Source organism: Callorhinus ursinus, unplaced genomic scaffold (assembly GCF_003265705.2).
Source record: "Callorhinus ursinus isolate GAN/ISIS: 27379988/994484 unplaced genomic scaffold, GSC_fseal_2.0 scaffold50, whole genome shotgun sequence".
NCBI classification, from domain to species: Eukaryota; Metazoa; Chordata; class Mammalia; order Carnivora; family Otariidae; genus Callorhinus; species Callorhinus ursinus.
The window spans coordinates 6,559,265-6,585,676 of record NW_027397112.1 but is presented as its reverse complement, the minus strand read 5'-3'; the positions used below and the strand labels follow the sequence as shown (position 1 = coordinate 6,585,676).

The 26,412-nt window shown below is 46.8% G+C and overlaps 1 protein-coding gene across 3 annotated transcripts in view; it reads right to left on the bottom strand.

The window, feature by feature from the left end:
• PRKCA (protein kinase C alpha) overlaps positions 1–26,412 on the bottom strand; it is a 399,658-nt gene that overhangs the window by 95,253 nt on the left and 277,993 nt on the right. The window lies entirely within an intron of this gene.

Sequence of the window (26,412 nt, the reverse complement as noted above, 5' to 3'; positions counted from 1 at the left end):
CACTGGAATCTCTTGGGAGGGGGTTTAAAAATCCCAGTGCTAGGATGCCTGGGTGGCTCATTTGGTTGGGCTCATTGGTTGGATCCCAGGGTCCTGGGATCAAGTCCCACATCAGGCTCCTTGCTCAGCGGGGAGCCTGCTTCTCCCTCCCCCTGCTTGTGCACACACGCGCGCTCTCTCTCTCTCTCGGACAAATAAATAAAATCTTAAAAAAAAAAAAATCCTAGTGCTCCTGAGGCACCTGGGTGGCACAGTCCATTAAGCGTCCGACTCTTGGTTTTGGCTCAGGTCGTGAACTCAGGGTCATGAGATCGAGCCCCGCATTGGGATCTGACCTCGGTGGGGAGTCTGCTTGTGACTCTCTCTTCCTCTCCCTCTGCCCCTCTCCCTGCTGTCCCTCTCTCAAACAAATAAATAAATCTAAAAAAAAAAAAAAAAAGTCCAGTGCTCACAGCTAATTTAGAATCCCTGAGGGGTGTGGTCCACGTTCTTAAGTGCTCCCCAGGTGATCCTACGTGCAGCAGAAGAGCCATCGGTGTGTCTGCCTGTAACACAGAATATGCTCCACAGCTGTGCTATGCCTTGTTCTGCAATGTGCACACGTGTCCCCAGACCAGTAGCACCCGGGACATCAGCTGTGCACTCATCACATGTGTGGAATCACAGGTCCCGCCTCAAAATCACAAACTCAGGACTCTCACTTTAGCCAGACCCCCAGATGATTCCAATGCACACCCTAGATTGAGACGCACTCATATGGGAATCCAAAATGATGAGGAGGAAAGGCCGCTTCATCCAGAGAGGGAGGCATGCTCAGAGATGTAGCTAGCAGGGGCTTGTTACCTCTGGGGGAACGGGTAAAGCCACTGCATGGAAATGAGACAGGTCATTATCTAGCACTCTAAGAAGGGACAGAAGCCTGAGCCTGCCTATCCCAAATGTCTTCCTCACCATCTTTGGATGGCATCTTCCCCAACATGGCTGATACTTCCCATCATCAGGGTCGCTAATTAGCCAGATGCCATGAGTACACATCAAACTGGTTCTCCCAGCGTAGCCCCTGGACCAGCAGCATCGGCACTACTGACTGAGTCAGAACTCTAGGGGCCAGTGCAGTGGTCTGTGTTTACCAAACCTCCTGATTCTGATGCACAGGGGAGCTGGGGAAACACTCTTCTAGCCTACCAGTACAGATCATCAGTTGAGGGCGACTGTTAAATGAAGTCCTTAGAAGAAGGTGCTGGGATTGGCAGTGGACAGAGATAGAGGAGGGGCTGGAAGGATGTTAAAGATATTGGGTCCCTGGACATTGCCCTAAGTCACAGACCAGCACTGCCCGTTATCAGCCTGGGGACACACGGAGCGCCCGTGCCTGCTGGTGAATGGCCTTACACCCTCCTTGTCTGGAAGCCTTAGCACAGGCAGGTGACAGGACCGTATCCAAATGGTCTGAGTGGGGAGTGGGCTGGTTCATATCTACTAGCCACGGAGAAGCCAGGCTTCTGTTCCTCTTATTCACTTATGCTTTCCAAGGATTATTATCCCCATAATATCTAACCTCATCCAACTGGGAGTGGGTAGAACACTAAGCAAGCTCAGCACACCTGCTTTCAAATCCTGCCCCCCTCATGTACTCCCAAGCACTGGGAAACATAAGTTCCTGAGCCTCTGTTTCTTCCCTTAGGAAAGTGAAGAGGGGCTCATTCCCAGTGAGACAGGATTGTTGGGGGAAGTAAATTGTACATAATTGTACATAACTTTATGTGCTTTAGACAGTTCGTGGCTTGGAAAATGGAGGGGAAAAAGGATACCACGATGTGAGTGCTTACTCTGCAGAGTCCCCCACTGCCCACAATCTCAAAATCTTCAGTGGGATTAGGAGGTCTCCAGGGGACCTGGCTGTCTGAGAATTCCCTCAAACTCATGCTGAAGGTTTTTCAGTGCAATGCAGAAGATCCAGTCTCCTAAAACAGCAACCCAAGTATCACAAAAGATGAAAAGTTTGAGCATAAAAATAGAGGTCTCCCAAGAGGAACGGGAAGGGGCCAAAGGTCTCTTTCCAATTAAGCACTGGAATGAGAATCAGAGACTTTGTAAAAGGCAGCTAAAGCCTGGAATGTCCACCACGGAGGCTACAGCCCAGATAAACTAATGAGGAAGCAGAGAGGCCACCAAGAGTGTTGCCAGTTACAGAATGATTATGGGTGCTGGCTTTTTCATCTTCAATTTCTGGTCCTGACAGCCAGCACACACAACATCATTTAAGGCTGATCTCTTCTGAATGGTGATGAGTTATAGTCTTGATGGGATTTAAAGCTGTGGGCTTCCTACAGAGATACCATGATTGAAGTGGAAAATAAAAAGAGTTATCAATTCCAAATGTCACTGAAGTAGGCAGTGGGTCCAAATTTCAATTTCCCATTGCAGTGGAGAACAGCCTGCCTGATGTGTGATGGACTCATCACATGCCAGGGCACGTGAGTCAGGCCTGGGAGCAACGGACTTGGGGGCTCCCATCAGCTCAGATTGTGGGCTCTGGGGCCAGGCTGTGGGCACCTGAATTCTGGCTCTGCCACTTTGTGGTGCCATAACCCCGGGCAAGATCCGTAACCGCCCGGTGCCTCCGTTTCTGCATCTGCAAAATGGTAGCTCCCTGGGAGGATTCTATAAGCTCATACACGTAAAGTGCTGAGACCAGCGGTAGGCACACAGTGAGCGCCCAATAATGATTATTATCCTTGTTGTTAATACAAGTCGCTGGCAGAGAGCACAACCCTAAGGGCTTAGATGTTCTGAAACTGGACTGACAGCTTATGAGTTGGCAAGTGAATGCCGTGAAGAACAGTATGACACGGAAATTTTCTAATGTGGTTGCAACCACGTGGTGCCGGCAATGTCTTAACCTGAGCAGCAGTGGTGGTGGGCATCACTAGCAGGAGTAGGTGCGGGGAAGTTAGGGAAGAGAAAAGAAGAGCAAAACAAGTGGGGCGGTGGATGAGGAGGGCGAGAGGCAGGAGAGAGAAGAGAATGCAATCAGGACGTAGGGTTGGAGGGCAGTGAGGATGCAGCCCCCCACGGGGGGTGGGGGGAGGTGATGGTGGCTGGGTACATGAGGGCGGCGGATCTCCAGCTCAGCTGCGCATGAGCAGCAGATACCGATGTCTGGGCCCCACCCCCACAGGGTCCGATTTAATCAGTCTGAGCTGAGGCCCAGGCGTCGGCATCTTTGAAGCCTCTCAGGTGAGTATTACATGATGTCATCCCATGCACCTGGCTGTCATTCTCAAAGTATGGTCCCTCGACCCATGTCACGGGCATCTCTTGAGGACTCAGTATATTATTCATATAAAAAAAATTCACTCACTTTTTAACACTCAACATTTAAGTGGGTTTTTAAAAATTTATTTGAGGGAGGGGGTGCGCCTGGGTGGCTCAGTTGGTTAAGGGTCTGCCTTCGGCTCCGGTCATGATCTCGGGGCCCTGGGATCGAGCCCCACGTCGGGCTCCCTGCTCAGCGGGGAGCCTGCTTCTCCCTCTCCCTCTGTGTGCCTTCTCTCTCTCAAATAAATAAATCTTCAAAAAAAAAAAAGAGTTCTTTAAAAAAATAAAAATAAAGAAAAAGGAAATGTGTCACTCTGATAAATGGAAAACCAAGATTGTCTGCTCTAAGGAGAAAGGAACCATAGAGATAAATACAATGAACATCTGTTAGGGTTCCCTCCTTCCAGCTGACACACTTGCCTGAGGCCTGCTCTTCACTACAAAGGGGAAATTAAAAAGCAGGGTTGAGCATTCAGGATATATTCCAGCCCCAGGGGGAAGTCCCTCTCTCCACCTTACAACTGAGAATGAAGGAAAACTGGGAAGGGAGTAACTTTCTCACCACGTAATTTAATGCTTTCTAATGTCAGTTGTTCAGCACCTTCAGGAATCCTCTGGAGCAGGAGCAGAAGTCCTCGCCCGGGTCGGGTCCCACCGCACACGTGGGAAGCCTGTGCCAATTCACAGGCCCAGAGGAAGGCGAGCATTTCACGGTGGGTCCAAGAACAAACCTGGCACGGGTCCCATGGCTCATTCCTCATCTCTCATCTTCTGGGAGAGCCACACTGTTCTGACCCCTGGGCTTAAGATACGGAAAAACTCTGCTGCGTAGCCCCTTGAGGACGGGACTCTCTCGGGGTAAAGCCCTGTCATGCCAGCTTGAGTTCCGAGAGGCCGAGGGTCTCTAAACACATGAGCAGCGGCTCATCCCCTGCCCCCCGCACTGCTCGGCACTAACCCCACACGGGCCCCGGACCCCGTGGCAGGCAGGTGGGGGAGTGCTCCCCCCCTCCCCGCCCCAGCATGTCACAGAGGTTCTGCAGTGTCCATGAGGAGGACACGTCTGCTCAAGAAATACGCCTGCGCCATGGCAGCGGCTGTTTTAGGGAATCAAAGTCTGTTCTGGAATTCCAGACCTTCCATAGAAATCTAGAACACGGAGTAAGATGCCCATCTTTTGGCTTGAGGTGCGGCTTTGGAAAGGACCGGCAGTCAGGCCCAGCATGAAGAGAAACCAGCCTGGGTGAAAAGGTTATGTAATTTCCTGATTACATAAGGTATCATTCCCGGACAAAGTCCATTCGAATATGACGAAGACTGAAAAACAACTCCACGGTGCCTCAGAGATACCTGCCAGAGGTGGCTAGGCAAGCCTGGGACATGTGAGTTTTGAGGAAGCGTTCAGGAGTATGAGCTGGCTCATCCAGAGCTCGGAGGCGGCCTTACCCAGCCTGGGAAACTACAGCAGAGGCACCTTCTGCTAGATGGCACAGCCAACCCTGAGGCATGAAGCCGGGGATTTTGCCAAACGCCTGCTTGATGGGGAAGAGTAGAGGTGACTGCCATGCTTTCTCCGGGAGAGGCGAGCCATCCCCACAAAGACCGGCAGTTGGGTGACGGTCGGATGTGTGTCTGAGGACATGCAATGGCAGTCAAGCTCGCTTCTCTTGGACAGAGGCTGCAGATGGTGGCTGACTTCTTCTCAAGGCTCCAGGCTAACACACTGGCTTACAGCATGGGCGGCTGGCTTCAAATCCTTGCTCTACCACTTTTTAGCTGTCTGACTTCAGACAAGTTAGCCCACTCATCAGTTTGTTCATCTGTAAGGCAGGAACAATAAGAGTGCCTATCTCGCGGGGCTGTGGTGAAGATGAAGTGAGTTAATATTTGTAAAGCATTTAGGAGACAATCTGGAACGAATGGAGTGTTACAGAAGCATTTGCCGCCATTACTAATGATCATATTAATATGTGTTTGCTATCTTTAGCATCCTCATCCAGGCCTCCGGTCTGGTCCAGGGGGCAGGGCTGTTTCCTCAGGGTAAAGAAATCTGGTATATTAAAAGGCCAGTTCATATAGTACTGGAATTTCCAGACCTCAGGGTTAGGCCAGAGTTCAATAGTTAGCTCCTCATTGTTCCAAAATAGCTTGGGATTTAAAAAAAAAAAAAAAAAAATCAGTGCAATCCCTGATCCATTCAGAGAATGGTCCAGATGGTCTCCCGATCCAGAGAATTTATGTAGCATAAATTATGGAGTATAATAATAAACACCCAGAGCTCACCACCTAACATAAAAGCTAGATCAGGGCCAACATGGCTGAAGCCATCCACTGTATCCTCCCTACCTCCTCCCTGCCTCCCTGTGGATTTTCAACCTCACTCTGAGGCTGCCTTAGGGCACTCTGGCTAGGCACTGAGCTCGTGGAGGCTCTGAAGGATTCATGCACAACACACACTAAAAGCTTCGTTGGGGACACAGCTATAAGCCCTTTGCCCGCAGACTGGACTTGTCTTCACTGACCCACAGTAACCCTGCCCATCGAAGTTCAAATCTGTATGGGAACATTATTCAGTGATGCACAAAAAAGTCAAATGCCTCCAAATTCAAGGACAACATGGCCCTTCAAATAATGTGCTTTGCTTTAGAAAATAATCCTCTATTTTTAGTGCCTTTCCCCCCTCTCTGCAAGCATCCTTGTTCATGGCTTCTGCTTCACAGGCCAACAACAAGGACAAAGGCTCAAAACAAAGACTTGCTGCAAAAGTCAGGACTGTTCAGCATGTGCCGACCTAGTGACCCTCCCCTCCACCTCCACCCTTGCGCCACAGTAAAAACAAGAGTAAACAAAATTCTCTCATCCTACCGCACATCATGCAGAAGCAAAAATTACATTTTCTGACACTACAGAAAAACAAAACCATACAAACTCTTCTTTGTGTGAAATTACCAACAGCAAAAGAAATATGAATGCAAAAATGCTGGGGGGACAGGCAAGTGCAGAAAATGAGTGGAGGTGTAGTGTCTGAGGTCCAAAGAACCTGGTGTCATTTAGCATCAGGCAATCAGAGTGATGGGAGCTCCCCAAATCCATGAACGGTATCTTCATGCAAACCTGGAGAATTCTGATATATTATTAGACATTAGACATTATTTGCACCGTCCTTCAAATAACTTGAAGACCTACAGCTTCTTATAAAGATATGAGCACAGGTGAATAGAAATTTAATGCCAGAGAATCTCTAACGACATGGAGGATCGAATTCGTTCAGAATCATCTCCCCATCTCAAGATTCTGCATTTCATTACATCTACAAAGGCCCTTTTTTCAAAGATGCTCACACGTATAGACTACAGAGGTTAGGACCTGATATCTTTGCATGGTCCCTGTGCAGCCCAGCATAGGTACCATTTAGGAGCTTCTTTCTGGGGTGATGAAAATGATCTGGAATTAGTGGTGACAGTTGGACAATCTTGTGAAGACGCTGAAAACCACGGAATCGTATACTTTAAAAGGATGAATTTTATGGTGTGTGAAATATATCTCAATAAAAATAGATAGATTTATTGACAGATTTCTATGTGCCTTACTACACCTGCTCACTTAAGTTTCACAACACCCCTGTGAAATAATGACTCAGATGCCCATTTTTCAGATGAGGAAATGGAGGCCCTGGGCTGTTAAATGACTGGCTCAAGGTCAGGCATTTAGTAAATGATGGAGTCAAGAGTGCAAAGGAGGGGCATGTGGGTGGTGCAGTCGGTTAGACGTCCGACTCTGGGATTCGGCTCAGGTCATGATCTTGGGGTCCTGGGATCGAGTCTTGCATCGGGCTCTATGCTCAGCGTGGAGTCTGCTTAAGACTCCTCTCTCCCCCTCTCCCTCTTTCCCTTCCCACCGCTCTTTCTCTCTCAAATAAATGAATAAATCTTAAAAAAAAAAAGAGAGAGAGAAAAAGAGAGCAAAGGAGTCCTGACTCTGGGGCCTGAGCATTGCCCTCTACTGTCAGTGTAGAGCAGGGGAACAAACTTCCATAAAGGAACGGATCATAAATACTCGGGGCTCTGCAGACCACACAGCCTCCATCACCACTACTCAAGCCTGCTGGTACAGAGCAAAAGGAGGCAGAGATAACACGTAAACAAATGATCACCATGTGTTCCAATAAAACTTCACTGAAAAACCACAGACGGGGGGCCACATCTGGCCCTCAAGCCATAATTTACTGATCCCTGATACAGAACCGATATACCATCTCATTACCTCAACAGCACGTTGAGGAGAAAGTGACATGGAAAAGGAGCCTCTACTTCCTGGTTAAGACTCTGCTTCCTTCCAGTTCCTTCTGCTTTAATCAAGCCTCTTCAAGGTTTAGATTTTGTCCTAAAGCTTGGGAGGGGGCCTGGGCTGGAGCAGAGGAGAAGGCGTGTCTTCTACCAGGAACCAGATTGGCCACTGTCCTCTGTCTCCGCAGAACCTCTGGAAGCCAGTATCTCTTAGGTGGACTTCTGCTTGCTTTCTTCTCCTCCAGGTCCATGAGGCTTTTTTAAAGCAGTAGTCTGCCCTCCTAGACAAACCTGACTCGCAGCCTCCTCCCTGGAGCATCTGATCTGACCATGACCGGCAGCAAATGGCCAAGACCAACTTGCTCATGCCCCTCCAGCCTGTTCCATACCTCGGCTCCACCCAGGGACCACGCGCAAACAGTGAGCACGATAAAGCATCAGTGGGGCCATTCTTTATGCAACAGCTGCTTGGAAATCGGAATTTTAGAGGAATGTGGGACACAGAGAAGCCTGTTAAAGGACAGCCTGGCATGGGAGAGGCCCCTCTCCTTCTTAATTAATCTAACCGTAGCTAAGGGCTTGTCCTGATGAGAGTTACCCTTTTGACAACAGCCTTGGTGCTCAGTTCAGGAGCACCTCAAGTGCAGACAGACTGGATCAGGTAGAAAAAGGGGGGAAAATCCCTCACCCCACTAGCTCAGAACAATGTTCCACATCACCAAGTTCTCAGGTTTCCTCTAGATTACACTTTCCTGGTCACATTACTAGGAAGAACACCCTGTTCTCGAGGCTTGTTTTCGCCTTTACTTGGGGCCTCTTCTGACAATGTTATAGGGAGAAAACCGTGTCGAGGAAGCTGCCAGTCTCTTCACGTCGCTACAAGTCAGTTCTGCACCAGAAGCCAGAACGGCTTGGCAAATCTTGATGGGAAGCTGGTGGGGTGACAGCTTGCTTCTGGAACAGGATTTACCGAACGCCCTTCCCACGAGATGTTTCGGGGGTGGCCAAGCTGTCTAGCAATAGGCAAGGTTCTGAGCTTAGGGGATCTGAGCTGGAGCCTCTCGACCCACGCAGAGAGGCCATGGCACAGGTGGGCAAGACCAGAGGCCATCAGGCTGGCAAAGAAGGATCACCACAGAGCAAGGGCCCCAGGCGACCTCAAGGGGAATGGCTCCCAGGTCACGTTCCTGCTGTGCCCGGGTTTTAACTGAGTGACGGATGGGTCCACCCTAACACTTGGGCTAGAGAGTCTTTATTCTCTTGAAGCCATAAACCCCTTTGGTGCACTATGACAGTTTTTATGACAAGCGTAGGACACCAGGGGCCTGGGTTGAGGACCTTTGCTGCACACCTTAAGAGCCCCTGTTCTCCAAGGATTGAGGGATCTTCCTCCTGTCTCCACACACTTCCAGAACTTAACATGCATGGGACAGGCAGCATTTCTCTTGGTGGATTCCTGCTCCAGCCGGGGATTTGGAAGAAGTCTGGTTAACTGGGAGAGGTGCTGGCAATGGGGATAAAAACTGGCTGGGAACTACTCTTGGAGGGGAGGCATGGGTCAGGTGGTCCATTCAAGGCCATGGCAGCTGCAGCCTATTTCCCCACTAGCGGGAATGTGGGTGTGGATTCCTGGGTGTCCACTGGCCGTTGAGCTCCATCTGGCAGAAGGAGTGAACTTTAAAGTCAGCAATGAAGACTTAAGAGGATTGATGAGAGCCGATCACCACTCATCAGACTGATTCAACAGAACTGTTGAGCTAGGAGAAATAAAACATCCCATTTTTCTCCGAACAACAAAATGGAACTGCGAGGTTTTCAATCTTCCCGTGAATGACGAATTTTTTAGGCTCTGGATACAGAAAACAAGGCCAATAGCCTATATTCTCTATCATTTCCTTTAATATTTCTATTCCAATTCTAGAGACGCTCCACAGTCTGGTCCCCATTCCCCTCATGCCTAGTGGCAGGACTTGGGAGCTAGTTACCGGTTCTGACTGGTTAACTAACCACCTTATCACCTACCCGATCACATCTAGTACTTGTATAACCCAAAAGACCCATTCCACACCAGTGAGGCCATTGTCTTTGCTACTAGTCATTTTCACCCTCTACTGCTTAGAGGCACCTGGTATGTACTCAGTAACTGTTTGCTAAGTACATGAATCTCCATGCCACCCTTGTCCTGTGCTTCTGGGGTCATGCTGCCCCATCACTGGGCCCCCTGGAGCACACACCTTCCCCTACCCTGGTGCTACTGGCCCCTATCTTGGCATAAGACTCATCTTCTGGGACCTTCCACTCTACAGCCGGCCCAGGCCACTGAGTTTCATCTTTATAGACCAAGAGCAACTTGCAGGCAGGGGTGCATTGTATCCTGCTGGGTGTGTCCTTCCCCCACCCCGCCCCAGGGTCAGCACAGGGCAAGGCAAAACCCATGAGGGCCCATTGGGTTCTTGTTATTTCGCTGAAAAGTTCAAGCAGACAGGAATGCTTGCACTTATTTTTTGGTTGCAGTACAAAAAGTGTCCATTTGAGGGACTCTCAGACAAGGAAAAAACTAGCAGGCCCCAAGGAGTCAACGCACTTTTTAACAAAAATGTTAGATGCTTTCAAGAAACCGTCATCGAGCCTATAAAGGGCATATGACATAGCTCTAACTTTCCGGAAAAACATATCCGAAAGGGCCATTCACTCTTGGGGAAAAACGACCACGTGGAACTTCTCAAGATTTCAGAATTAAAATGCAAAGGTGTCATCAATAACAGTGAACGACTGCACAACAGTTGATTGCGATTCTGTGAACAAAATGGAGTCTTGGAGCTGTTCATTGGGGTCCATTTGTACTAATTGCACTGTGTCCAGTCTCCTGATGCCCTCTGCATTGAATCCCACAGAATCTCGAATGTGATCTCTTCCATGTTAATAGGACCCATTCATTTTGTCTTATTTGTTCCTTCTCTGACAAAGACATAAAGAATGAGATACACTAAAAGTACACCTGCTCGGCATCCCTGTCCTACCACCCAGAACCCACACATAAATCTGGATGTCACCTCACATTTTAGGACCTATTTCTTTAATGTTCTGTTTCGTTGCTGAGACTCACTGTGTGGTGATAAGGATGTAATTTCTGTCCCCGTAAATCCAGTGGCCATTCATACACATGCGTCAGCAACTCTTCAATCAAAGTGCCACTGGAATAAAACTTAGCAAAGAGAATTTGAAGGATTAGGTCTGAGATGAGGAAGCAACATCTGGTCCTTGGAAAAAGATCATAAATATTTCACTATGTTTTCTCTTATAGTTAGTGGATGCCAGAAACTCCTATTCAGATTCTATAACCTTGAGGTTCTGAAAGGAAATGAGACGTGGTTGTGAGAAAAAAATATTTTCCAGGTAATGGGAGACTGAAATGATTCTGTACAAACACAGGAAGATTTTAAGAAATACTAATTTTTTTTCCTCATGTGAGTAATGGATACACTCATCACACAGAAATTTAAATACATAAAAGTATAAAGAGGAAAATTTAAATCACCCATACTTCTTCGGAAGCACCGTTGGCATATTGGTATATTTACTGCCAGGTCCTTTGCTCTGTGTGGAGTTCTACTGAAATATTTATTTGTATAGAATTCCTATCTGTGAACCCAGTTTTAGATCCTGCCTTTATAACATAAAAACGCATGCCTTGCAGACATTTTAAAGGCCTAACATCCCACTTTATATCATAATTTCTTTAACCAATCCTTTGCTTGGGGCTGTGTCCTTTAAAATTCTTCACCTCTGTAAGTAACATAGCAACTGATCACCTTCGTGTGCAAATACTCGTCTGCATTTGTCCCCACCCCCCGCCTTCGGACACATTCTTAGAAGCGAATCGAAGAGTGCAAGATCATTCAACACTCTCGACATATATTGCCAAATTACTCCCCCACAAAGTCCTACGAAGTCTTGCGAAGGGTGTGATTGAAAAAAGTAAAAAACAACACTGTAATTCTGGCTTCCTTGATTGTTTTTCAGGTTGAACTTCTTGTTTTCCCATATGGTTATTTTGGTCATTGGTATTTCTTTTTCTTTGACTTTAGCTCCTTGTTCAAGTTTCCTACAGGGTGCCAAAGAATTTTCTTACTGGGTCAAAAGAGCTCCTTAGACGTCAAATGAATGGTAATAGCCCTTGTCATATTTGTTGCAAACTGCATTTAGATTTCATTCACAATGCTTCTAGAAACACACAAGCTTAACTTTTAAAGTTACACCTGTCAAACCTTTCCTTTTTTGTTTCTTCCATTTCTTTTATGTTGAGAAAATTCTTACCCTGACATTCGCTAAATATTCACTTATGTTTTATTATTTTGTTTCTTTTTTATGGGTAACTTTTAAGTTCATTTGAAGTTTATTTTGGTATGCAGTGTGAGGCAAGATCTAATTTATTTTTTCTTCCAAATGTTTACACAACTTTCCCAGTGACATTTGTGGAAGGAGGCCCACCTTCTCTAATGGGTCACGTGGCTTCTGTTGGTTTATATTAGGCCATCTACTTCACCATATTCGACTTCGTTAATTCTTTCAACAAGGCTGTGCTTTGAACTGTTGTCGGTTTCCCTGTTTTAAAAGACAGCCTCTCCAACCAGGTGCATAGTTTAATGACTCAGGGCAATTTCACTTCGGCTGCTTTTTGCTGTTCATCTAATAAAGCTCTGCCTGTTTGTACCTTACTCGTTGGCTTATGAATCATTTTGCTTTAGGTTGATGGAGTTCAGGGCATGCGACCCTAAAATATGACACCTTGGCATATTGAGTATTTTAACCTGAAGGAATTTGAGAAATGGAGGGGGAAAGGACTCTCTCAACTTCCCCCGCAGCAGGTCATACGACTCTCATAGGAGAGGTGACTTCCTTTACACCTGGAGGAAAGGAGCATCCTCATCTCGGAAGACAGAGGGACCCCGGGAGGGACTCAAATGAATAGCCCTTACTAAGTCCCTCTGCCAGCCCCAGGGTTACTTTACTCAGCTTATATCCTTCTGTTCTATTTTCTTACGACTTTGCACTTTTTATCCAACCTAGTACAGAATACTCAGGTTTAACTGTTCCTTGGGTATTTCCTTAGGAAGGCTCCCGTGTCATGAAAAATTTACATTTAATAAGTGTGCATGTTTTTTTCCTTGTTAACCTGTCTTTTGTTAATAGAGCCCCAGCCAAGAATCTGGAAGGACAGAAAAAGATTTTTTCCTTCTCCTACAAAGTATACCTCTTATTAATATAGCTGAAGTTTTATTTAAAAAAAAAAACCCAATCTCAAAACTATGGGCAGTTTAAAGCTGGTACTTGATCCCTAATATTTGTAAGCACAAGTATGTGCCCGAGGAAATGCTAAGAACTTTGAACACATTAACTAACCCCCATAATAAGTCGGTATCCATAGTTTATCGACGGGGAAGCAGAGATTTGGAGGGATGAAGGGGTACCTACCACAAGGTTACCCAGCTTGGGCAGGGGGCAAAACACAGGCAGCCAAATTCCTGTATTGTATTGTATTTATTTATTTATTATTTTAAAGATTTTATTTATTCATTTGAGACAGAGAGAGAGAGAGAGAGATAGCATGAGCAGGGGGAGAGGGAGAGGGAGAGGGAGAAGCAGACTCCCCGCTGAGCAGGGAGCCCAACGCGGGGCTCGATCCCAGGACCCTGGGACCATGATCTGAGCCGAACACAGACGCTTAACCATCTGAGCCACCCAGGTGCCCCTATTTTATTTTTTAAGTAGGTTCCACGCCCAAGGTGGGGCTTCAACTCACGACCCCAAGATTAAGAGTCACACACTCTACTGACTGAGCCAGCTAGGTGCCCGAGATTCCAGTATATCCTTAACCTCCACACCGAACTGCCTACTACCTGTTGTGTGTGGCTTCACTTCTGTTGTCACTGCTTGCTTGTCATTTGCTTTCTTTCTTTTGTTACACTGTGTTTTGTTTGCATTCATCTTTTCCGAGAATTGTAGTGTATGATGGACAGTTGTCAATAATTATTTTTTATGTTTTACGTTCAACAGATTTTAATGCTTACTACTTGTCACCATGTTATTAGGACTACCGCAATGCCAAACTTTTAATATTACTTCATCTTGCAGTCCTCTTTAGCTTGCTTTAAATGACTTTCGAGAAAGGCGCGTGGGGGATGTATGTTCTTAGCCCTCCCATATCTGAGAAGGGCCCTGTGAACGGCAGTTTGGCTGGGTGAGAAATTCTAGGACAACAAACTCTCTTTCTTCAAGCTCTAAAAGTGATGCTTCCTTTCCTCCTCAAGTTTTGTCCTGCATACAGTGAGAAGTCTAATGCCAACCTAGTTATTGTTTTCTTACATGTAACCTATGTATCCTGAAGGAAGGGTATTTGTTCGCTTTGTGATTAATAATGTTCTAGAATGGAAACAAAAAAAAGAATGTTCTAGAATGGATGAATCACTAAATTCTACACCTGAAACTAATATTACACTGTATGTTCACTAACTGGCATTTAAATAAAAACTTGAAGAAGAAAAAAAAAAGAATGTTCCAGAACATTCCTAGCTGTAGACTTTCTTCCATTAATTATGCTGGGATAGGGTTCATTCCCTTTAGCTTGAATGCTCCATAAATTTGTTCCTATCATACGGAATGATTGCTTCCAGTTTCAATGTTTCTTCTTTCATCCTTGGGACAACGCTATGATTCTCGGGTCATCTGTTCTCAGTTTTCCACTTTATTGCCCTACCCCTCATTCATTTTGTCCTTTTGCCTGAATTCTGGAAGAGCTCCTCAGGATTCTTTCACAGCACTGATGTGATTCTCTACAAAGCCACCTCTGCTCTTCACTGTTCCGTGATGATTTTAATCATGTTAGTACGATTTAAGTGTGTTTGCAGGCATTTCTTACTTGCCCATCTCCCTTCATCTCGTCTACCTCTTTGTATACATCTTGTCATGAAAAAATAAAAAGTCTCATCTTCTTTGCGTCTCAACCGATGCGCTCAAATGGCTTCCTGTTCTCGTTTTCCAGAGATGCTGCGTTCTTGCGTTCTACAGAAGTATATACACAGCTTTCTGAAACGTTTTGTAGACCTTGTCCCCTCTGCAATTTACCTGTAAGTATGTTCTCCATGATATTCCCTTTCCTTTATTCCTCAATATATATTAAAAATTAAAAAAAATTTTTTTTAAAGATTTTATTTATTTGACAGAGAGAGGCACAGCGAGAGAGGGAACACAGCAGGGGGAGTGGGCAGAGGGAGAAGCAGGCTTCCCGCGGAGCAGGGAGCCCGATGCGGGGCTCGATCCCAGGACCCCGGGATCATGACCTGAGCCGAAGGCAGATGCCCAACGACTGAGCCACCCAGGCGCTCCCTCAGTATATATTTTACATGGGTTACATACTATGTGTAGGTTTTCTTTCCTTACTCATTTTCAATATTCAGAGGGATATATGGGGAAAGATATATCCAGACTTGGTGTTTGCCAACAGATGCTATGTTTAGATTCCCCACTGGCTCTGTCCACTGTCTACTTGGATACTGGTGAGCTCTCTTCCCTCAAAACCAGCCCGGCACTCAAATGGATGTGGCTGGCTCCTAACCCGTATCAGCGTGTGGGTGCTGGGCCCAGGTGAGGTCACATCCTTTCACCGTGCATGATAGTCACAAGTACACTGAGTCCATGGCGTCTATTTAAAGTTAACATTCCACTGACATTGAGGTTCTTTGTATTTCCACACGTATCCACTATGCTTCACACATGGGGTTCATGAGCCTCGGGACATAATCCACCAAGATCAGTCCTTTCCTATGGCCAATCCTTTCTTCTTTTGGAAGGTATGCTGTGTGGGCTGATAAGAGAGAACCGGATTTTGGTTCCCTGAAATCAAAGGGCTGCCTCCCAGGGTCTTTTTTTTTTTTGACTGCAGAAGACCCTGCTTCTCTGAGCAAAGGGAGACATAAAGAATCTTCCTGTTTTCCTTCAGGTGCACCGGACTTTGCTCTATATCATGCACCAAGTATAGCCAGACCACTGATAGTTTTTTGTTTTTTGTTTTTTTTAATGCAGACTCATCAGGCTAATAGTCTGCAGAAACTTCTCTAAGATTGAAGTGGTTCGTCAGTCACAGCTGTGGGTTTCTGTCTTTTTCTAGGTCTCCCTAACGTTCCAGAGGGACACAAGAGAGACTGCATTTCAGCTGGGTACCTTAATTCACTGCAGAAATCTACTGATTCCTGGGGAGCCTGGGTGGCTCAGTCGTTAAGCGTCTGCCTTCGGCTCAGGTCATGGTCTCAGAGTCCTGGGATCGAGCCCCGATCGGGTTCCCTGCTCAGCGGGAAGCCTGCTTCTCCCTCTCCCGCTCCCCCCCTTGCTTGTGTTCCCTCTCTCGCTATGTCTCTCTCTGTCAAATAAATAAATAAAATCTTTTTAAAAATTTATATATAAAAAAAGAAATCTACTGATTTCTTAAGCAGATCTTGGAATGCCACTGTTCCTAGAAAGCCTGGTTAATGGAAAGAGGGGTAAGTTCCTCTTGGCATCTCTGGGTTTGAATGTAAGCTGCTCAGCATCATTTCTTCTGGCAAACACTCTACTCCTGCTTCCAGGCTGTCCCCTTGTCACTCCGTGGGAAGCTTTTCCACGTGCTTTGTATCTACCTTCTGGGAGGGAGGGAAGCCATAGCCATCATCTCTAACACATCCTATGATCCCCCCGAATTTAGGACTTCTAGGATGAGGGGCAGTGTGCCTATGCAGTATGCAGACCAGGAACATAGAACTTGGGACACAGTTGTACCATGAAAACAAAGGCATCGATATGTGCTATGAAAAATCAGTTTGCAGGCAGCTGATGTTCGAAGTAGGAGGAAGACCCCCACTGGGGTCTGCCCTTTGCAGGCCAAGGCTGGGGCTGTTGAACTCAATTCTGTATCATCTTCTTGGCCATTTCACCTCCAGCTTTGATGTTAATTAAACCTTTAGACACTCCAGACAGAACCTGAAGGGCAGTGGAGGCCGGGGGAGAGCAGAGGGGAGGGTGTCTCCAGCCAGCCCTGCCTGCCGCTCACTTCCTTGGGCAATCTCCAGTGGAACATGTAATCTGTCCGGAAAGCAATGGGATTGGTTGGCCTAGGAAATCTCGAAGATTCCTCCTACTTCGAACATCGGCTGCCTGCAAACTGATTTTTCATAGCACATATTGATGCCTTTGTTTTCACGGTACAACTATGTCCCAAGTTCTATGTTCCTGGTCTGCATACTGCATAGGCACACTGCCCCTCATCCTAGAAGTCCTAAATTCCGGGGGATCATAGGATGTGTTGGAGATGATGGCTATGGCTTCCCTCCCTCCCAGAAGGTAGCCACAAAATTCTGCACATGACTCCCCTGGAGCCGCCTTGGGGCGGGGGGTATATCCACAGAACAGAAGCTAAGAACTTGCTCTAAGAATAACATGGCTCGTCTATTACTTGGAGTTACTCCGTACAGATCATCTGAAAAACAGGGAATCAGATTTCAGGGAAGATATTTCCATAAGGAATTAAAGACTTGTTAAAACGTGGAGACATAATAAAGGGATTCTCCTCCCTCAAAGACAAAGACATTAGGGGAGCGAGAGTCTTCTTTGGGAAGGAACAAACTCCAGGCTCCATCCATACTGGCTCACGGCAGGGCTTGGCAAAATCCGCTCAAGGAGACGGAGGCTTCCTGGGCTTCTAAGACCAGCCTGTGTCCAGCAGGACTAAATCCAAACAAGAGAGCCAGAGCAGAGGCACTGAGGTGGACATCTAGAGTGTGAGACTGGTCTGGGGACCAGTGTCTGGGTGTTTAACCTCAAGCGCTTCTGGGCCCAGACGCACAGCCACCTCTGCCTTGAGATAAATGTGAAATCTTAGCCTGATGACTTTATTTTTATTTTTTTAAAGATTTTATTTATTTATTTGACAGAGAGAGAGACACACAGCGAGAGCAGCAACACAAGCAGGGGGAGTAGGAGAGGGAGAAGCAGGCTTCCTGCCGAGCAGGGAGCCCGATGCTGGACTCGATCCCAGGACCCTGGGATCATGACCTGAGCCAAAGGCAGACGCTCAACGACTGAGCCACCCAGGCGCCCCTAGCCTGATGACTTTAAACGTTTATCCGATTCCATTATAATTCCACGTTCACTTGGCAGTGTTCTGGGTCCCCTGGGGACTGTTTACAGGGAAAGAGGGCATTCCCCCGCAGTGGATTTGTGCTATCTGTGGTCTACGGGACAGTGTTTCACATGGGAAATCAATAAAATGGGTTCATTATGATTTGCCTTCGTGGGTGTCTTAACTGGACTACAGAGGCTGCTATGATGAAACCGGCAGACACACAGACAGTTTTATTTTTCCCTATAAATTAACAAGCTGGCATCTTGGTGCACGTTCCTGGAGACCACATTGGCTCTGGTCTCTGGGGCCCTGGCTGCCGCTGAATGGTACAAGTGAATCTTGCGGCATTCAAAATGGAAGGCCAGAATTAGCTGCATCCCCTCCCCTGCCTTGAGATGTTACCCTATTTCCACATGTACTTCTGTTCTGGGTAATGGGGTGCTCTGGTTTTAATACCTTACCCCCAACCCCATCCCAAACATATAGACGCTGTTTTTGGTTTTAAGTAGATCTAATCTCCTACAAGACCGGAGCTTGAAATACCCAGAGCTGTAGTTCTCAAATGTTATTGTGCATGAGAATCACCCGGGAAAACTCATTCGTGATAGAGATTTGCAGGTTCCACTGTTGGAGAATTGGGGTCAGGACACCTGAGGTGGGAGCGGTAATCTGCATACTGAAGAGCATTGTGCTTTGAGAAACCTGGCACGGAGAAGCGGTTACAGGCCCACTGGACTGACTTTAATGAGTCACGGAGGGTACTTGGCTCACCAGAGACACCCCCCACCTCCCGATCATTCCTATACTCAGCTCCAAACCAAGCAATGCTCCCTCTCGGGGCAGCTCCACTCTGCAAGCTATGCGGGGAAGGTTCTGAACCAACCCTCACACAAGTGATCCATCAGTTGGCACACAAACCTTTCGGTCCTGTTCTCATGGAAACTCCCAGGACACCGAGTGAAAATACTCTTCCAGGACTCAAGTTCCAGCTCTACCTTGTCACCGGGCAAGTCCCTGAAATTCCCTAAGCCATTTCCTCTTCTATAAACTCGAGAGAAGAAGAATATCACTCCCTAGGAACAATGATATTAAATGAGCTTGTACAGGTAAAACTACTGGCATGGTGCTTGGCACAAAATAAGGAGTACTGCTTAACTACTGTTATCATCAGTGTCATCCAGGAAAAAACCAGCCATCCTGTGGACACTCACTGAGACTTATCATGTGCCAGGCACCCTTCTAAGTGTGGGGATTCTGCAGAGTAAACAAGTAAATAAGTGAACATAAGGGTCTTGGGTGCTTGGGAGCAACACTGCAGTGGGGATAGAACTTTCCATCTCCAGAGATAGCATATAAAACTGGGTGAGGTCTCTCTTGCTCTGGATCACTGTTGGTACCAAACCAGATGCACACCCTCGGGGCCCTCCTGGAGTAGGGACGGATGGGGTAGCCTTGGGGAGGCTGCCCCTGGGCTCACGGCTGGCATGTAAGCTCCAGGTCGCGAGGCTTCTGGTTCCGGGTCTTGCTGAGGGAGCTTCTGGCTAACGTGCTGACCTTCAGACACCCGTCAAACGGGGAGACCCTGGCATCCTGCCTCCCCAACTCCCAAACCCAGAGCATCAAAGCGCTCCAGAGAGGAAGAACTACAATGATATGATGACAAATGTAGTTTGCTAAGAGGAGAAGGGGAGGGACAGAGGAAGGTGCCATTACTCAGTTCTCTCCTGACACTAGAGAAAATGACTCCATTTGTATGGAGCTGCATAATTATCATCGCCCCCCCTCCCCGCCCCAGCTGATATGATGCTTTTCTCAGAGGAATAAGACGATACCAGAGATGAAGAGGGTAAGAACGAGAAGCTGGTCGGGCTGACCTGTCTCCACCAAGTCATTTCTCTCAAGCAGGCTTAAGCTTGAGTAACTAGGGAGGGGAACGGAAGGTACCCCCTGCCCCTCCCTCCTCCACCCCCTCAGTCTGATTACTTCTCCTTCATCTGTGCCTAAAATAGACTGAGCTGAACTGAAAATAACCTAGGAGATTAAATTAAATTAAATCAGGCCTGGCTCCAAGGCAGCTGCTAATAAAATCATAAGCATTCACATCAGTGTGGCAGACAAAGACAAAAATGTTTATTGGTTATTTTTTTTCCCTCCCCCAAAGTAGCTGAACCTTCAAGAGACAAAACCAAATGAGATCAGCCTTCTAGCCCCTTTATACAAGGAGCTGGGTGCAGAAACCTTTGAGGCCGGGGACGAGCAGGAATTTGTTCTTGCTAGAAGCCCCAGAGAGCCCCATCACCTGGTGGCCTTTGCTGGACTTCCCTGCGAGGAATGTGCTGGCTGAGCATCACGCAGGATGCCTGGGTAGACGGCAACAGTCCACATGTGAGGCCGGACTTCCTCCACTAGCTGCCAGGAGAGGAACGGACAGTTCCATCCTAGGGCTCATCCCAACCCTGCAGGATCAGTGATCGTCCCATACATTCGTGATTACCAAAAAAGGGGTCAAAGCTGATTCTGAGGGATATTTTTTTATAACAATAAAAAGGGAGCTATTGGGGGTTCATGCAAATAAGAGACTATTAGCTTTTGTCTCTAGAGTCTTTGGAGAGGGAGCTAAAATATAATACACCATTTTTTCCCGCCTATCTGTTACATCACTGCAGTCTTTAGTCTGAAAATACAAAGCTGCAAATAAATATTAATTAAACTTGTGATGTCAGGGCTAAGAGATTTTTCCGTGGAAAAGCTAGAAGTTCTGGGATCTCTCTGACTGGGTCCATCTGTCAAGGGGGACCATTCCGATGTGACCACATGTATCAAACCTAGCATGGGACTAAATTAATTCTGGAAAAGATTGGGGGCTGAGTCTCTTGGGTGAAGACTTTTCGTCCAGTAAAATAACCAAGCTGCTTGTATAACTGCAGTGCCATGGGGCTAAGGCAGGAAATAGGAAAGACTGCCAAGTGCAGAGATTCAGCAGGAAGCCAGCCAGTGCTGTAGGGCCCACAAGTCAAAGACGAGCCGCAGGATGAAGATGCCATTCCTCAGGAGGGCCTCGAGAGGTGGGCATTTGAGATCTAAGTGCTTTAGGGAGGACAGAGTAGAGAGGGGACCTACCATTCTGAGCATAATCACCACAGCTGAAAAACCAAGCAGGAGACACACCAATTTTCCAACCATGGGAGAGACTAATGTGATAATTCATGGATAAAATGTACCTTGCTTTTTTGTCTTTCTCTTGCTGAATGGAAGCCAGGCAGCCCCCCCCCCCCGCTGCCCCCAGCAGAGAGGCTAAGAATCTAGAGGTGTTGTTAGCATATTGCCAACTAGTTCATTCTCACAGCTGGAAATGCTCCTGAAAGCAAAGCTCTGGGGGTGGCAGGCACAGAGCCTCCGGGACCAAGTAAGCCACACAGCCTGCAGACAAAGCTGCCTGGGGGAGAGTCATTCTGGGCCACGCAGTTCACAGTGCCCAGTTCCCAGGCCCTAATCAACGGTCTCCACCTCCCTGGCACTTGTTTCTGCCTAACGGGGGCCCCATTCAAAGAACGCTGCTTCCTGGGGGTACCGCCATCCCTAAGCCTCTTCCCCATCAGCACCATTTACTCTGGGAAGCTGGTGTGCTGTTTCACAGCTTCCAAACAAGAGAGCCAGTTAATGTGTTGGGTGGCTGGACCGGACAAATAGAGCCAAATCCATTTTTCCTTTCTCCTTAGCTGTTTCTGGAAACTGGCCAGGTTGGGAATCCGTTTTGTTCAAAAGGGACTTCTGAGTCATGTCCAACTTCTGTACAGAAGCTTAGACACTGCGGCTGCTCTTCAGTCACTTTGTGGGTGTGCAATGTGGTTGAAGGGAAAAGGGACCAACGCAGAAAGCAGGAGCCTGGGTGGCTCCCATTCCTACTCCCAAAGCAACTTTCTGCATAACCCTGGCTGCCAGCTTAGGGTCGTACTGCATTACTTATCATCTTGTCTGCTAAGCACCACCTCCTGTTCCCGCAAAATGCCCTTCCCCCACCTTGGTCCACCTTCTTCTATGACCCTGTGCCGTAGTCAAGGGGTCCAGAGTGGGCACAAGGCCCACAGTGAGCCGAAGGATCCCTTTCCTGGGACCTAGGATTGTGCCTGACACAGTGGGAGACATGAAGAAATAAGAGACAAAGCTGGAGAACCATCCAGGGCCATGTTTTCTGCAATGTGGGGAGAGTCCAACTAGCTATGAAAGGGATGAATGACAGTAGTTCGTAGATAGAAGAGGGGCCACGAGAAAGCCAGCCCCTGCTTCTAGTTGCGTCCGGGGCCCACAGCCTTCCCACCCTTGAGTTCTAGCAGATATCCCAGATTTCTTTTAATAATTCCTTCTCCATGAGTGGGCTGAAGTTTGGTTTTGTCCCTTACAACCCCAGATACCCTACACCTAGCAGTCACGGTCCCTCTCTAAGCCCTGTTTTTTTCACCTTTAGAACAAAGAGGTTGGGCCACACTGGTGGTTCTGAAACTGTCCCCCCGTCTCTCTGTGGGTTGAGGAGGAGGAGGGACATGGGGGACACATCCTCTCCCCATTAACCAGAGGAGCTCTGGTTCATGGGAATATCACTCTAACTAAGATGTCGCTGGAAGGCATCTGCTATTCAAACTTGTCTGAAAGTCACCACGCCCAACGCTTCTCAAACCTCATCCAGCTACAGACTTGCTGGAGCCCTCAGTTCTGTCAGCTCACCAAGAGGGAACATGCTGGTTGGCCCCGGCAATCAGCTCTTTCTCTCTGAAATGATACTCCCCAGCAGAACACCAGAGCTGCAGGGACCCTTGGAGTTGATGCAGTTATGTGCCTTTGTATGGACTTGCATATGAGAAAAGCAAAACCTAGGGAGCTGAGGACAAGGTGACAGCATATTAGAATCTTTAGGGTTAATATTTTCAGCTTCATACACAACCGTTCCATTCACAGAGCTCTTTCCATTCTCAAAGTGCAGGTTCCAGGGTGTTCCTGGGTCCTGCTTGGTAGGCATGGTAAAGGAAAAGCAAACAACATCTGGGGTTAGGTTTTCCTGGCTGTGGCTGGAGTCCTCCGGTGGTTCTAGTTATGTCATGAACAAGTCCCTACAGAAAGAATTAATGTGTCAATGTCAATAAATGACATACGCTGATTCATTGAACTGTATAACTTAAATGTGACCACAGCAAAACTCTTCATAGAGAAACAAGCCCTAATGTTTACTGAGCATTAGTTAGAGGTGGAGCTGGGAGTCAATCCCAATCGATCGGACCATAAAAGCCAAGAGCACAGTTTCTTCTAAAGCCAGATCACTTTTCTTATCTTCTAAACACAGGCCCCCTGTACCCTTTCTTCATGGAGAGTTAGTCATTTAATGTGTGCTGAGATTTTTTTTTCCAAAATTGTAATGGGTATCCTCCTTCAGAAGTTCAAAGTTTTAAGGATTTTGGAGTCCCTGCTCTCATGGGAGAGGGGGTTAGGGGACTGAAATAGGCTTCAGGGTCATCCAGAGAAGCCGGGTATTAGTAAGACCTATGAGGCTGCACTGTGCTGGTTAAAATGCGTGGTGCACACACGTTCTGGCCTTGTGGGCAGATAACTACCCTCAAGAGTTCTTCTGCAGGTACCCACCCAGGCAGCCCATGAACTGAGAGCAGCAATACAAAGCCAAAAAACCACATCCTGCCCACCCTTCGCTTCCGCCGTGGTTGGCTGCAGGCAAGAGCGACTCAAGGGGAAGGAGATGTCAGTGTGGTATTTTCCAGAACAAGAGTCCTCCGCCTGCCACCTTCCCACTGGGTGTTCAGCAAAGTAGGCACTGCTTTTGATTACATTCCCTGCCTCCAGTGGGTCGAAGCTGGTGAAGCGACACTTTCTTCAATGTAACTTACCCCAAATTCAGCACCCCCACCTTGAACACTTTTATAGGAAGTTTGCCTTGCATCTGTTCTTGCTTCATTATTCTAGGAAAAAAGGCTTGACTTGGTTTTAAAAAGGACCCTGACTGTCTTTAATTAACCACAAAACTTGCATTAACTGCCAAGGAAAATGGGTGGTAACACACAGCTACTGTTCTCCTCAGTTGAGATAGTCCCCCGTAGGGGGACACTCTGGTGCAGACCTTCCGCAGGTGGCCATTCCCTACCTTATTCAAATGGGGATATTTTAGAAGAACCCTAGGAGCTAACTTAACTCCTATTTTCTCAGGAAATCTGCATTTTTTTTCCAAGTGGAAATGCCTAGAAGCTGAGATGAACACTGATGTTTCTCAGCACCATTTTGGTGCTAATAACCAGAGCAGGTGTATACACATGAACTGGAGATTCAAAACATTTGAAAAAGAATGTTAGCGTCTGGAAGGGACGGAAAGGCAGCATCTGCCTCTTCTCGCTTTTTAGTGGACAACTCTTATCCACCTGTGAAGATGAAATGGATCAAAGGAGGAAAAATCTCTGCATTTATTTTGGGACATTTCCACTGGTGAACCAAATGAACACTGAATGCTCAAGTTTTCCAACCTTTTGGTGGGGCGGTGGGAGGAATCCCAAGGGGGCATTTATCTGCTATTCTTTGATTCCCTTAACATCTCCCCTCCCCCTCAAAGAGTTAAAAAAAAAAGTTTCCATGACGTGATTAAAAAGACATCATCTGCAAGCTTCTGAGAGATTCTTCACTTGGTGAATACATTTACTTTCTAGAAGATCAAGTTCCCTGCAATAATTTTATGGCAATTAATCTTGTGCTTAAATGATAATCCTATAATTAGAAGCAATTAAAATCCTGCACAAGAATGACACCCGCTCAGTCAAGGTCAATGTCCCTGTATGCTAATGGAGTGATCTTGAAAGAAGCCCCAGAATTGTTTTTTTTTTTCCTTCCCCCACTCTCTTCCCAGGAATGCAGGCGTTCAAACCCCATCTTTAAGAATCCAAAAAAAAAAAAAAAAAAGAATGCATTTTCATCTGTTGAAGGGCATCTCGGCTCTTTGCAGACAGTGCTGCTATGAACATTGGGGTGCATATGGCCCTTCTTTTCACTACATCTGTGTCTTTGGGGTAAATACCCTGGAGTGCAATTGCTGGGTCATAGGGTAGCTGTATTTTTAATTTTCCGAGGCATCTCCACACTGTTTTCCAAAGTGGCTGTACCAACTTGCATTCCCACCAACAGTGTAAGACGGTTCCCCTTTCTCCACAACCTCTCCAACATCTGTTGTTTCTTGCCTTGTCAATTTTAAAGATTATGTGGTCCGTATATACGATGGAATATTACTCAGCCATCAGGAAGGATGAATACCCAACTTTTACATCAACATGGATGGGACTGGAGGAGATGATGCTAAGTGAAATAAGTCAAGCAGAGAACGTCAATTATCAGATGGTTTCACTTATTTGTGGAACATACGGAACAGCATGGAGGACATTAGGAGAAGGAAGGAAAAGAAAGGGGGGGGGAATTGGAGGGAGAGATGAACCATGAGAGACTGTGGACTCTGAGAAACAAACTGAGGGTTTTAGAGGGGAGGGGGAGGGGGGATTGGTTGGCTCGGTGATGGGTATTAAGGAGGGCACGTACTGCATGGAGCACCAGGTGTTATACGAAAACAATGAATCATGGATCCCCACATCAAAAACTAATGATGTATTTTATGGTGACTAACATAACATAAAAAAAATTTTAAAAAAATGCATTTTCATGGCAGGAACCATTGATGCCAAAGTGACTGGATGACTGAGGTCCCTGTCAAGAATCCAGGGGCTTAAGATCATCTTAAGCAGGAGACACAGAAGCCACGTCACTCTGAGCTTGGATACCAGCGTATTTTAAGACAAAGGCACACACTGCATTAAGAAAATGCCATACGGATTTTGCCCTTTGCCTCAGTCTTGCTGCCTCCCATGGATATCCGGTGACTAAGCAGCCTGCGTGGAAACCTATGTCTGAGCCACTGCACAGAGAACCCGGCAAGAGAGCCGGCTGCTAGTTAGGACGCACTTGACATTAAGCTTGGCCATAGACCAGCCAGAATGAGGTACCACAGTCGGGATGTAAATAATGATGTGTGTCTTTGGAGAGGATGAACCTCTTTCTTGGCTGATACGTGTTTTTCTGAAGGATCCCAGAAATCACATGGCTTCACAAATTAGGATCATTTTAACTTGACCCAGACATAAGGCCAAAATGGGAAGAGTTGCTTGGACCTGATATAAGAGTACGTGGTATAAAGCCAAGTGAATTTTTAAATTCTGTGCCTACTAGAGACTTCTATCATCATAATCTGCTCAACAAACACACTAGGGCACAAATTCGAGGTGCTGGGCCGGATATGAGAGGTAAGACACCATCTCTGTCCTGGAAGGGCTGACGGTCTGCTAGAGGGACATTAACATGCAGATAAACATACATGAAATCATATTACAGACATTATAAATGGTGTGGCGGGAAATGTGGTCGATTTTAGGTAAGCTATAAAATTCGAGGAGAGGCTTCCTGAAGGTATCTGGAGCAGAGTGTTAAAAAGATGTTCCCGAGTACATGCACCCCAATGTTTATAGCAGCAATGTCCACAAGAGCCAAACTGTGGAAAGAGCCAAGATGTCCATTGACAGACGAATGGATAGAGAAGATGTGGTATATATATACAATGGAATA